At 40.4% G+C, this 15,015-nt stretch overlaps 1 protein-coding gene across 5 annotated transcripts in view; it reads left to right on the top strand.

The window, feature by feature from the left end:
• GHR (growth hormone receptor) overlaps positions 1 to 15,015 on the top strand; it is a 137,866-nt gene that overhangs the window by 67,017 nt on the left and 55,834 nt on the right. The gene's annotated exons all lie outside the window — the stretch shown is intronic.

Raw genomic sequence — 15,015 nt, forward strand, 5'->3', positions numbered from 1 at the left:
TAATGAGTCTATTTAGTATATTTCTATGGTAAATGTAGGACTATTTGGAAGTATAAAGGAAGGACTTTAAGGCTTCACATACTTGGTCTGAGGCCAGTATGAATAAGTTTCATAAGAAATACACTTAGAAATTCTTAAGTAGAGGTTATAAAAGGGATTTGAAAAGAACATGTAACCTCAGACAGCCAGATGGCTGTGGGTAGCCAGCAGAAAACCTCTTAGCTAGGCGAAGCTCTGTTCAGGGTTTGCATCCACTGAATGTGCCTTTGGCTTTCCACAGTTCATCCCCTTCTCATCCTAATTCACCTCAGTTTTTCCACTTGTAAATTAAATGTAGGGCTGGAAATTACTCCCTCTAGCTGAGCTTTCTCTGATGCTTTCTGTTTCTGCAACCAGCAATGATCCAGAGACATTTCTGTGTCACCCAGAGGCCTGCCTTGACCCTGTTTGGTCCTTTGGGATGGGTCTTTTACTCATTTAGAACAAAAAGTTCCTGTTAACTTCATTGGGAGTTTTATGTTGTGTCAGACAGATCCGCTTACATGGATTATGATCTGCTCCTGTAAACAAATACAAAACCTAGTCTGCTCAGTCTTATTCTGGCTTTTGGAAAGAACAGTGAGTTTTCCATAATTACTAATCTTACACAAACATGTTGCCTCTTCTCCCAGGACTGCAGAGCAGCATCACTAGAGTGGTTCCTGAAGCAGGTGACCCTCCTGACCTTCTGACCAAAACCAATGCAAGCAGGGAAAGTCACAGAGGGCAGCTGGCTGAGTAATTTGGAAAAAAGTGGGGTGGAAACAGCTTCCACAGAATGCTGTAAACAGGCTGATAAAATTTTCAGTGAAAATTTCTCACATTTCTCAGTTTATTTTTTTTCTTCACTCAGTGGCTCCAATCCTACCTAAGTGTTACAAAATGCAAATTAAATACATACAGAGTTGCAAGCCATACTTTGTGAGCCCTTCTGCTGTTAACTTTGGAATATGATGCTAAATCAAAGGTCTATGACGTAGTTACCTGTAATCATAACTATCCTACAGTTTAACAGTGTAGTAATCCTCCATCTCCCTGATGGAGTTTAGACACCCATATTTGCAAAATGAATGGAGAAATACAAGGGCTATTACCTTGTTGTTAACGAAAACATTAGGTTGAAATAAGATATAATTAGAACTCAGATGATTAGTTTTCAGAGAGTTCTTCCATAAGGTTCGTTTTATTTATTAAAAAGAACACCAGTGTCTTTATTTACTTCTATGTTTGTGGTTGAGATTCTTGTCCTCAGCATTATCAGGCCACGGATCATCTGTGAGATTCTCTTCTCCCTTGCTAATTCAGGTATTTTCTGTAACATTTACCAAATTTCATCTGAGTTCCTGATGTATCTGGCTGTTGACGGCAATGCATGAGTCCAGTTTTCACTTTTGTTCCCTGCTTTTGTTTCCTTCTTAGAGCAATACTTTCATTCTGCTACATGCATGTCCCATGGGAAAAGAGTTTGCCTGTTTAAGAAATGCATAAGGAAGTATGGTGTAGTGAAGTGTTTGTTTTCATATTAAAATTGTGGGGCTGAAACAATGTGGGGCTTTTATATAATCTATTCTGCATCCTTCTCTGTTTTCTGATTTGGTTAAAAGTATAGATAAGTTTATGATAGGAATCTGCTCGGTAAAGCTGTACACTGTTTTTCCCTGTTGCATACCGCTCCCTTTCATTAGACGTATGAACTGAAATAAAATTTGGAAACTCCTCCTTGGTTCTGCTGAAATGTGGAAAGTCAGTGTTTCTCAGTGAAATCTGATACATGTACCAGCTTCTATTCACTGTCTCTTTCAAAATGGCCAGTAGAACAGAAATGAATGTGTCCTGATTTGATCCTTTCCGCACTGTGTCTGCATGTTACAGTAAATTCATTAAATGGACAAAAATAATCCCTGCTCAGATGCTGCAGTCTACTGGACCATCTGATTTCCCTCTCAGTGTTTAAGGGCACATAATGATTTTTAAATCCCTTCCAGATGAGGTGTAGTCCACATGTCCTACGTAAAAATCATGATACAAATAAAACTTAGCTGCAGTGTCACCTTTTATCTGGTGACTTTATCTATGCTGATGAAATAGTAACCTCTATTAATTAACCTCCAGAATCAAAAAAGGAGAAGTATTTTAGTTGTGGTCCTATGCTTAAAGCTAGGACACAATGCTATAAACCTATACGTGTCCTGATTTGCAGTATTACTACTACAGGATTGTGTATATGAAATAAACAGAGCTTTGTCATCCCCAAAATAAATTTTGAATCACTAAACTACTTTTAAGGTTGTAGCACTTCTGTTTTGAGGGTGGGGGAGATGGTCAACTGAGGAAGTCTAACAAGGAAATAAAACTTGAACAATAATCTTTGAGATAACATGGGAGAACATCCATGTGTCATTCTTGAGTAATACAGATGAAGTAATAATAATACAGTTTTTAGCCAGCCAGTGCTGTTTTGTTCTACTTTTTTGTTTTTCCATGTGAGTGTGCCTGCATCTGAAAATGCTTCTCATGAGCATACGGCCCCTCTCTTAGCTTATTGCTAGGTGATGAATCCTGAAAATCTTACAGAGAGCTCTGCCCAGCACAGTCTTGCTGAGGCCTTCCTATAAACTTAATTAGATATACTCCATACCCGATATGTTGCTACAGGGGTTGATCTGCGGTGTCAGAGCTCCTGAAGAAATCCACTGCAGTAATTGTAATTTTCATCGTAGCACAACAAAAAAAGGACACAGATTTGCTAGTCTTACACCAAATCACACTGCTGACACAGTGTAATATTGACTGGTATGTAGAGTGATTCACAGAAGAACAGCATGTTTTTTACGTCTTGAAAGTAAAGCTTATATTCAGCTGTACAAGCGCCTGTGCTTCGAGCTGGCTCTGAGCAGTGGGGTCAGATCCACCCTTGGCACACAGTTAAATCCCATACGTGTTTCCTCCTGGCAGGGAAAAGGGTGTGAGGCCAGCAGCTGGCCGGAGAACTGCACAGCATTCAAGACCAGATCTTGGACATTTAGTCACATGTTTGCTGTCTGCTCGTTCTGCTGGAGGCTTTCCACTGATTTAGTTTTTGTGCTCTGCTTTTGCTAAGAGCCCGGCTTGCCAGCTCCTCAAACAGAGGCTTTAGCTGGAGTGTGAAGTCACCGGGCTGCCCACCATCGCTGAGATGGGGGAGCTGAATGGGACCAAGTTATGTCTGCTGCATTGGGCTTGGCAGGGAGCTTGGAGCCACGCAGGTCTGGGACGTGCAGCCTCCTGCCAGCTGGATGCTGAGCCACACGCTGCCCGCGTCCCAGAGGTGCTGCACAGCAGGGAGTACCCGGCACGGCAGAGCCAGTGGCAGAAAGAAAACGTAAAGGCCACCGCAGTGGGAAAGTAATTTCTGAGAGGTGTGTAACTGGCATAGGTGGATGGGCCTTGTGCCACAGAAATTTAAAAGCAGAAGGCCCGTTTTCACAGCTCTGAAGGTATTTTTGTCAACTCAGCAGAACTAAGGCTCCTGAGAATTTCAGTTGCTTTGAAGATGAGGGATTATGTGCTTTTGAAAATCACACAGCTTTGTTTATAGGTAATGTGGCACGTGAACAAGAGGCAGGAGTGATTCATGAGTATCTCACCTACTTCAGTGCAATAGTAATCGTGTTTCAAGGAAAAATAAGAACTTACCTTCAAATGCATATAAACAATTTGTGTTTGAGAGTAATGTAACCATGGTGTTTCAAATATGTATCTAAGCATATATGTGGGTATTATGTTTTAATATACCAGCTGACATCAAAAGTGGCTGAATAACTCCAGGCATAGGTTGCAAAATGTTTAGGAAGCAAAGTAAGTTTTGTCTACTTTTTCCTTCTTTACAAGCGATCAGTGTAGGTCACGTAAGGACACAGAGGAATAAACAGGGAATTAGACCCAGTTAATAAAACAATACTTAAGCTCAAGCAGTTCCAAAACTAATTTCTTCCCAGCGAAAGAAGTAGGAAATGTCTTTTATCATTTTTGATACTAAATCAACATTTATTTTAGAACATTACAGCTATGTTAATTCATTCTGTGAAGCAGGTTTAGGGAGATATTTGTATTTAATGACACAACAGTGAAAATATTTTCGAATGAACTGTTTTTGTACAATAACTTTAGGAGCTACAAGTCTGAATTTACTGTGCTTTTTATCTTATCTGATTTCAGAAAATAATTGAATCATAAGTTTTTGTGTGTGGTTGTTTTTTTTTACATTATTGTGTGAAACCTATGTTCAAATGCTCAATTTTCTTCATTTTTATAAAAGTATGATTAATTATTTTCCCTTCTGAGATACATCAAGTCCAGTTTTGACTTGCATCAAAATGTCCCTCTGTTGTGCTGGTATGTGTTCCCTTGCTGTACTTGGATGTTTTGTGTGCATTCCATATCCAGATTAAACCATCTAAGTTTGGGTGTGCAGTAGGTGTCAAGTCTGCCAATTACAGATCTAGGGTTTGAATCCATCAGCCGTGAATAGGGTTTTAGTGTCATTAGACACTAAAGCACCTCAGGTACCGGCACAAGACTCAGAGATGGCACAGAACATGTAGGATGTCTGCATCCTCTTGGAATGGCCAGAAGCTTTTTGAGCTCTATAAAAAAGCTGGAGGCCAGGCAGCTCAAATGTCCCTGTACATCTGTTTTCAGGCAACTGAATCAACTCCATCAGTTGTTCTTTATTCCAGGGACTGTACTGAGTCTCTTTCCACTGGTTTCATGGGACCTTGGACACCTCAGGATGATGCTCATCCATGTATGAATCGTGGAAAATCACTAGGTACCCGAAATAACAGCATGAGACTTATAGATAAAACATAAAACCAGTAGGAGCTCTGTGCATTTTGAATCAGAGGCTGGAAGGCAGGCAGCTTGAGACAGCTACAGATGTTAGGCTACTGGTTTTTGCCCTACCTTGCACAAAGAGAGTTGAATATAGGTGTCTGTGTTTTGAACTGAGTCTCAGCCGTACAGCTACAGCTGTCTTGTTTGGGTATGCATAATTCTGTGTGCTTTCTGCTGGGCAGTGGTGTAGCTGCTCAACCACATTGCCAGCCAAGGTGAGGGGTTTGAAAGAATAACAAAGGGCTTCTTACTGTCAGCGTGAAGTTAGGTAGAAGACCGATGTTGTCTAAAGCCATAGATTTGACTTTTGTGACAAATAGAAGAATTCTTAGTCTAAGCAGTGAGGTGCTGTTGAATTGCAGCATATTTTCTGCTGAGGAAAGGAAATTTGTCCATTTGTTTCTGGAGGTGGAAGGTAGCAGAGACTTTGTTGTCTGGTTTGAAATACTCAGAAAAGGAAAGATCAATGGCATTATAGAGTTTTGGCTGAAAACACGTTTTGTGATTTAGACAAACTCAAATGTTATAGGTTGCAGTCAGTGCAGTGACAAACTATTTCTCATACATGAGGAGCAGTCTTTTATTTTAATGACTTTTTTGGTGATTTGGAATATTTGCATGAATAACTATCCTAAGCTTGTTAGGAGTGGCAAAAGATAATAAGAAAGGGCAAAGTCTTTCCCTAACTTAAGCTGCAAACTCTCTTTCTTCCTCTTGGTGAATAATAGTACCATAATATGTTTGGTAGTCATCTGTTCATTGTGTTCATTTTCTTTTCACTAATTCTTTCAGCTGGTTTATTTTTGCTTGTATTTTTTTCTCTGTGTTACCTACTTTTTCAATTATCTGCAGGCATATAATTAGGGGATACAAACCAAAGCAGAGCTGGCAGTGAAAACTGGAAAGTTCAACATTGCTACCAGCTTGGTGAATCCTATTTTACACAGACAGCAGCAGAATAGTTAAGAAAACATATTTAAAAATTACAAGTTTTAAAACAGACTTAAAGCAGACAAAGTCTTTAGAATAATTGCCTCATTTCCAGAAATTTAAGTATCTCTGAGCAAGAAAAATGTTCCATTATGTAGTAGAAATTGCCACAGAAGCCATTCCAGGAGCCAAGATCAGGAAGCTTGGCACAAGTGAACGTTAAGTTACACCACTCTGATCCTGCTAAGCCATTCTTGCTGGAGGGAACATTCATTTTGGCAGAGAGCAAAGTAGTATTTCCATCATCACTTTCCATTGTGATTAGGCATGGCTTTGATGGCTAGCAGAAAATTTTGAAGGAAGGCCTTGAGTCTGTGCACTTGGAGTTACTTTCACTGCTCCTGCTTCCTGGCAAGTAGTGTGTATTTCAGATAAGCCATTTTTCTGTGACCATATGACAGTATCTATGCTGTCCCATGGAGAAGAAAGGATTTTACCTTCCCTTTTTTCTGTAACAGGTAGCATACATGGTATTTTAACAGGAAGGGATTTGGGATTTCTAAGAGTGGAAGATACATTCTGGAAATGAATTGTAGACAGGCATATTCTTTATAAGAAAACAGAAAACAAAACCATAGTCCTGGAATTTTGAGGGATGGTAGCCTTAAATTACGCCCCTAAAATCCATATTTAGGCTTGTAACTGAGTACATCCAATAGTTCAGATGTTAACCGGGACTGCAAGAGGCTTGTCTCTTTTGTCCCTTCCTCCAAACCACATCAGTGACTCCAGTGAAGATTTAGTGAAGAGCCTTTGCATATCTTCACTCACAAGCCTGCCAAAAAAAAACACATCATGAACAATCAGCTTCACTCAGACACCCTGCAGAGTAACGTACATGCCAGTTTTCCTATGCAGTTATCTGAGTTATATGTAGCTGTTGTGTAGATTTCCTTCATTGTTCCTTAGTTGCCATCACATTTTCTTCTCTTTCAAACACAACCTCACCAATCTGCTGTCCTCTGATTGCTGGGTTTTGAGATCATTTGCACAAAGGAGCTGCACATCTGTAGGTGATGTCAGGTATAGTGAGAGGGAAAAGTTAAGCTGTCAGCTGCAAGGCTTGTAATGCCAATGTACATCTCTTTCCCAAGCTGCCAAGCCGCCAGCATACACACTGGTCCTCCTATGAACTGGAATTGTTTCTCCTTTACCAGGGATGAGCTGCACCCAAAACTGCTCGCTTGCAGTGGTCACTTGTGGCTCACTTTTGACAAGCAGTGCGGCTAGTCTGAAACAAGAACTTCTGCCTGTACATGCATTGAAGTGTATGAATTTAAGGAGGAAGATCAGACAATGGAGACAGTAAAAAACATTCACAGCACTTTGTACAGTTATCTAAGAAGATAAGTATGAAAATTCATAGTTAGCTTTTAACTTCTCTTTTGGTATTTGAAATGTAATTGTATATTTCATGTGAATTACTAGAATGGTTTGCACTGTACTAGCCAAATGCAACTCACTTAATAAACTGCATAAGGGAAAGGAAAAGGAGTTCAGGCAAGTAATCACTAAACCATATTATGGAAGCATATTGCATGAGTTATGATGAATCATCCCATGCAGAGGTATATACAGAGCAAATTCTTTCAGTGTTACTCATCTGTAACCAGAAAAAGAAATTGTTGTCACTGCACATTCACTACATATAATGAAATGACCATGGGAAACTGTAAATTTTTTTCATGAATGCAAGCAATAATACCATTATCATCATGTAGTAATGTACACTGCCTGATTCAAAATACAATGGACTTTCAGAACCAAGAGACTGTCTGCAGTGTTGCACCTTTTTGTTCCATGCTGTGGGCTTCAGAAGTGATAAGATCCAGCTGGAAACAGAATAAAAGCATGACTGGTAACTGGAGAAGCATCCTTACACTGAACTGGTTCATACCATTGTATGCGAGGGAGCATTGTTTGGCACCTCAGCAGTATTTTGGCACGTCTGTGCTCTCTCTTCGAAAGGACAGAAGCAACAGAGGAACAATTGAGATCAGGAGTTCGTTCGCAAGATGCAGTCCCTGAGTTGCATGGAATGACTGAAAGCTTCGTGCAGGTAACCACCCTCAGCAGGACAACAACTTTCAGGGCTGCAGCAGCACTTCCACCATCATTAGGTACTTCATGAACTGGCGCTGCCATTTGGAGGATGGCTTGGTCCAGCCTAGCAGTCAAATTCTTGGAAAAATTGACTGCAACAGTCCCTCGGATGTTTGTTGCAAGCGTTGGCCGTTCCACCAGTCTTCCATGTTACTCTCTGTAGCAGTATTACTGGTTACTGGATGATGGAAAGGGAAAAGGGGATTTTGATAATACCGTGCCCTAGCAAGGTTCTCCTTGAGGAATCAAAATACCAGGCCTGGGCTGTTTCCCTTCCCTGTTACTGGAAAGGAGCTAAGAAGAATAGCCCAAGAATGGTGCTGTACGTGGCAGGCAGAGCTACAGACTATGGGTATGGACTCTTCATAGCTTCTGATTCTGGAGGAAGTTTTGGTATTTAACAAGACAGAACTTCATTACTTTGCTTTTTCTTCTTCTTGGTCATTACAGGAACATGCTGTAAAATGAAGTAGTGACAGCACTGGTTAGTTTTCTGCAGAACTTTGAACCCCCTGATAGAGATTTTGAATTCTCCTAGCATAATGCAGTGAACTTTTTTTTTTTTCCTGAAGCACGAAGTGATGGCATTTGTGTTTGTTTCTTTTTAACAGGTTATTTTACAAAGTAATTCCATGCTAAGGAACGTAGAATTGCTGTAAGATAGGCTAATAGTGTTGGTATATCATCTGCAGAGCCATGTGTAATTTCTGTTTGCTCCTACCATTTATCCTCACTAAATTGGTTAGTTCCCTGGGAGTTCCAAGGAATGCGATAGGAAACTATTAAATATTAAGTGTGATTGGGAATTTATGTATTTATCACTTATATCAGCCTTGGCACCAAAGAAATGTTATGTAGCAAACCTGACACCAATTTTAAAAAGACTCAAGGAAGTTGCACACCAGAAAGCTTGTCTTCAGAGAAAGGCAAATTTGAAGACATTTGAAAAAAAGCATAGATTGGTAAATACAGGAAAAATGTTATATATTTTGGAGTTGGTATAAGCCCTGTTTCTTTCAAAAAGCACTTAGTGTTTGCACCCATAGCTACTGACTCAAAGATTTCAACAAGCACACTGAAAGTGGTTGTTCAGTCCCTATAGTAGTGATGTTCAGAGAGCCTTTGTGCAAGACTCTAGCAAAGGTTCTTTCTTTGAAAATTGTCAGGGGATAAAACCGAAGGGTGTCCATGGATTAAAAATTAATCAGAAGGGGAAATAAAGGAATACATTATCAGCTCCCACAGCAGAAACATCTAAGGATGTTTCTCTTCCACAGTTAATACAAAGAGAAATTAAATAGACAAGAACTTTTCCGCTTGGAAAGCTCCGCGGTGGGACGTGACAGAAATCTGTGCGATCCTGCGTGGCACCAAGGGAGTGAAAGGGAAGGGTGTGAGCGTGCAGCAGCCATCAGGGGCCTCCTGGATTCCTGCACGTGCCTGTGCAAACACTGCAGAGCTGCACTGCCAAGGTGATGGACTGCAGTTGGGCTGGGGAAAGGCAGAGAGATCCACCCAGCCTGAGAAGCATGTCTTCTCTGGGCTGTCCCTGGCTATCACCTGGAATATATTCAGGGAACCATAATGAAAAGAAATATATTTATTCTTCCTCTGGTCTGGGATTGTGTTTGTTTATCATTCCCCTAGCAATGTGTAGTCTTGGCATTAGAGGCAGGGCTGACGCAGAAAATTTAGAAGCAAATCTGAACTCACTTGGATCAAGAGTTTGTATTTGAATCCATATAAGCTAGAACCCCGTGTTTATTGCTCTGTAAAGACAAAATAACCAGAACAATAACATGCCTGGCTGGCAAACCCCATGTGCGTCATGTTTCTTTTAAAAGGCACTGCTTGCCACGTATGCCCACAGTAAAACAGGAAGAACTATATTATCATTTAAAAAATGCTAAATTTTAAACAACAACATACATGTATACAAAGTAGAATAACATCATTATACCCTTTGAATTTCTTTTCTGTCTTTTCAGCACTGAAGCACAACACGAAGACTAGTGTAATAATTTGACTTTGAACAGGAATTTGCAAGTGTTAGCGAAGTGAATGTAGGTAATAATTGTAAATGCTAACACTGTCTATTTATTATTTACTGGTTATGATTAAATAGTTAATACTCATAATTATTTCAATGAAAATGCTGATGACAACTGTAGTTACTGTTGTATAGGATTTAATTCAAACCATCTGTTTTCATCCACTTGTATATATCCTTGCTTGCAGTGAAGTGTTTTTCTGGAAGTTAAAAGTGATTATTAAGGGAATGGAAATTATTAATGGTTCATGGCTTGGCAAGGAAAAGCTTTTTGAAGTTCCTAGTGTCTATATTCAAGGGCTTCTGCAACAGAAATGGTTGAGGGCAGAACATAATGCAGAAGTGTTTTCTGCCATAGGCTATGCATTGATATTTGGGGTTGGTCTGAGTAAGGTGTTAGGAGGTAGAAGTCACTGGTCTGACTTCTACACCACTTAACTAAACCCATTTATTTCATAGGGCAAGGGAAATATGAGTAATGTATTACAAAGAAGGTATGTGATACTGGTCAACAACATGGAAATATGCTGGTATATACATAGACAACATAATTTATCCTCCAGCAAACTGTTTCATTCCCTCATTTATTCTTCATTGGATTTGTAGTGGATGGTTGTTCATGCTAACTAGCTTAGTTAGCTTTGAACGTAACTGCCTCATCTGTTTTAGTCAGAAACTGCCCTGTTATCCAAGGATGCCTCCACTTGGCTCCAGAGCCCAGCACTTCCCACTGTGAAGATCTATTAAACCACTTCACAGGAGAAACACTTACATCTACTTCTACTCCACAAGTAATGAAATGAATATGAGGTCAATAACTTACTATCTTTCTTTTCCCAATCCGTAGCATTAGCACAATAGGAAGCTGTAGAGATAATCAGAAAAACCCAGGGTATCTCCTGTTACTCATGACACATGCTTTTCAACACACCTAGAGCCTTTCAGAATTAAATTAAAGTCTTGGCTGGACTGTGTCATGCTTTGTAGAGGTAGAAGGCAAGAAGACTTTGCAGCCCTCTGGGGAATCCAGCTGTCACAGCTGAGACTGTTCAACTGCCCATTCCCGGCCCAGCTAATTAAATGGTTACATGCATTTCTACAGAGATACTTGCACGAGAATTTCAGAACCCTCCAGAATGAGACTTACACCTTAAGAGAGGTAGCAAACACCAAAATGGTGGAATTCACTGCAGTTGCCCCAAATATCAAAGAGCTGTTATATGTCAGCTTTCCCCGCTCCATGAACACTGCTCGTTGTTCGAAGCAGGTTTTTCTCTGGGTTGCTCTTTCTTTGCCCCACAAGTTGAGAAGCGTTTGTTTTTTACCCGGAGGAGCACACTTTACAGAATCTGGCCTCCTGGGCACGTTTGCCTGTGGCGCAATCTTGTGTGTTTTGTTGAGATAAGTGGGTGACAGCTTCCAGTTAGTGTTCGGCAGGAGGGGAGGGCTTCTTTCCAAAAGTGCTGACCACCTCAGCATAACTACATCCTCCTTGCAGAGGTCTCAACCTGACGTATTATCTTATCCCCCCAGAACAGCAGCCTTGACAGCCTGCTGCACCTTTTTATCTAGCCGGTAGACTTGCAGAGCAGTTCTAGTTACAGGAAAGAACTGTGCAAGGATTACATCTATCAGGGTTACTGTTTGGTCTGTGTTGTCCAACATATTGTAACAGAAGGCTTGATTGTAAGTTATTGTTAAATGCTGTTTTTCAGTTACGGTATCTTGTTACTGTTGGAGTTAAACATGCTTTTTCTTTCCATTTGTTCAGCCAAAAGTGCAGTTTGTCTTAAGAGAGTTAGGCTCTGTTTTCTTCCTGTTTAGAGAAGTGTCAGCAGTTAATGTCTTGCCTTTTAACTCCGTTATATTCCCTTGAAATCCCTTAAGAAACACGATATTATGACCATGACAAAACTTTGCCCTTCCATGTGTTTTACGTCTCAACAACTTGCAAAGATGTGTGAAATACAATTAAGATCTCAAAGATGCCTATGTATACACACTGGCTTCCTAGAAAAAGAGCACTATTTTTTGCAAAGTCATAGCTATCCCTTTAAAAAAAAAAAAAAAAAAAAAAAAAAGTAAGTAATAGATTTAGGATGTGTTTGATGTGTTTGTTAACCCCCTTTAAGAAAATAAGTGGGGACCAAAAAAAAAAAAAAAAAAATGTTACATTGATAGAGCTTGTGGTTTTAAACAGAGATGGTCTCTGTTATTCTAGTTGCCTATGGAAATCCCATTGTGCAGTTAATTATATTTACGAAAAGCCACTATTAATCTCCTAACAAATTACTCTTACAAGATCCCTGGATATTTCTCATTTACTAGAGTTAACCTTCCCTGTCTTCTTAAATGGGTGAGGAGGTCCCACAGCATTTCCTTATTGTTAGCTTAGTACACCATAGCTTTTTAATTGCTGAATGTTAGAAAGACGTGAATTTTAGAAGAACGCATACGAAGTTCTCTTTCCTTTAAATCAGAGCAAGACCTGTTCTTAGGTAAGGAATAAAAATTCCTAACTCCATATCTGGGATGTCTGCAGCACAGATGTGTCCCTTGTAAGAACAGAGCTGGCCTAATCAAATCCTTGCAGCCCAGCATGTGGGAGATTTCCAGAAAGACTCTGTGCAGAGCACTGAGGCTATCGTGAGTTCTCAAGTGGAGTTTAGTTCAGTGCTAAGGCATGAGTGAGATTTGTTTTACCGATTAAGTCTTTTGTTTGTTTGTTTTTATTTTTGTTTATAATTAGTATTTAGCTTATACACGATGTGTGAAATTACCATTTTCGTTGTAACTGCCTTCTGGAGGGAATATACCCCAACTACCTGAGTTGTCCCTATCAACCGTACCTGTCATCAGTGTCAGCAGAAAGACAAAAGGGTTGCAATAACCTGAACCCTACGGATGAGGCTGGGGCGTATTTACAGGAATGGATGATCTTCCTAAGCCACTTATTTATCCAATAGTAGACAAAATCCCTGTGACTCTAGGAAGAGTAATAGCTTTGTAATAGAGACATTGGTCTGAAACAAGCTTTCAACATCTGGCTTTGCCACAGAAATTCTTCTGTGTCCGTTGCAAATTGATTAATATCTGTGTCCCAGCTCCCCAGCTATAAAGTAAGAAGGCGCTTGGAGAATAAATTCCTTAATCTGCTCGAGTTGATCAGATATTTTGGTGATGAAATTGCTGGAGTTATGCAATACTGCCTGTCAACAGCATTGCATTTATTGTGCAGAGGAAAACAACTGAAAAATACATGTAGTCTTCCAACACTGACAAAGCTGGCAGGCTGCCTCCTCTGCCAAGGCAGGAGAAGGCAGCTGTCTGTTTCTCAGTAGGTAGGGGACAGCACTATCAAGCAGAGAAAACGCTGACGTTTCTCCCACTGCATATTTGATTTCTGCATAAATCTGCATACTTGTAGGAACTCTGCTTTTCTTCCAACAGGCAAGGACTTGTACTACTGTGAGCCCATAACTAATTGTTACCATGGGAAACTATGAAATGGCCACCCACACTTTTGTATCTGAATAGAACTTGTGTTCAGACACACTCTTCAATCAGTGTGTGGAGATGTACACAGTGTATATGTGTGTTTCTTCTCCATGTAGCATGGGGAAGTTGAAATACAAAAGGTTACTTTTAATGTAGAAGATTTTGGCAGCATCAGCAACACCTGGAACACTTTGTCTGTGGAGGTGCTCAGGTAGGAAAGGTACCCAGAGTGCTGCTCAGTGTTGCTTCAATTCATTGACATACTCAGAGCATACAGCAAGACAGCCACTTGCATGAAATTTTCCCTTTTCTTGCTTTTACTTGTAGCCCAGTGTGACCCTCCAGCCCTTCTCCCCACTGAATAACATGATCCAAAAATAAAAACTGAAATGGAGCTTTTCAAAGTAGACAGCATTTTGACTAAAATTATGAACCTATTTTTCTCTTTTGCCTGTTCACTGGAAAGGCTGAATTACCCTGTGTGAAGTTTTGTAAAACTGTCATGAGACGTGTATCTGATTAGAAGATCTCCACTTGAGTGAGTGGAGCTGGGAGATGTCCTGAGTGACCCAAACAGCACGGTGGCAGGCAGCGACCAAGGGGTCTCTGCTAGGACAGGAGCTGGGGGTGCTGCTGGCCTATGGCTTCTCCTAGCCAGCAGCTGCTTGAGGAGGAAGCACGTACAAGCAGGTGCTTGTATCAACATCTAGATTTAACCTTTAACAGGTTAGAATTGACTGTTTTCAAGCTGCTTAGTTTTTGAAAGCTTTTAGATGTGCTATTGAAGGCAGGCTGCTTGCTAGCAAGCGGCATTGGAAAATCATTAGGGTCAAGAGATGTAATTGTTTCTCTATTTGTGTGTCAGCAGAGCAGACCAAGGGCTTCTGTGACTGTAGAGAGGATCGCTGTGAAGCAGGTTAAAACATATTGAAATGTTGTGGAAAAGGCTGCATTGTCACTGGCTGAACTGCACGTTTGCTTTGGACTGTGGATTTGGCAGTGTTCTGTGAGACGAAAGAACCACCAGCACTAGAGTACAATGCGTGGCTTCCTCCCTGTCTTCAAAACAGCCTGATCTGCCAAATTCTTGTGTGTACAAAATACTGACTGGATTAATATCAATGTCAATTATAACATCGTTTGGGACAGCAAGTAAACACTTGTTCCTTCCTGACGTTTCAGTGGTGTGTGTGAGCACCTTTAGCACCAGCAGGTCCCGTCCTAAATAAGGGACCGGGCTGCATATGTCACACAAGCATGGACCTTAGTGATCTTTTAACTCTGTGTCTTCTGTCACGTTGGTTCCCTGCTCTCCTCCCTTTTTTGTTTTTGGGGTATGTCTAATCTGAAAAGATAGGCACTGTGGATATTATTAATCTACTTTGATTATGATAGAAATGCTACTGTGTAGCCTTGGAATTTCAAGGATGAGATGACTGCAGACACCTAGATTCTTGATG

The sequence above is a fragment of the Aythya ferina genome (assembly GCF_964211825.1).
Source record: "Aythya ferina genome assembly, chromosome: Z".
Classification (NCBI taxonomy): Eukaryota; Metazoa; Chordata; class Aves; order Anseriformes; family Anatidae; genus Aythya; species Aythya ferina.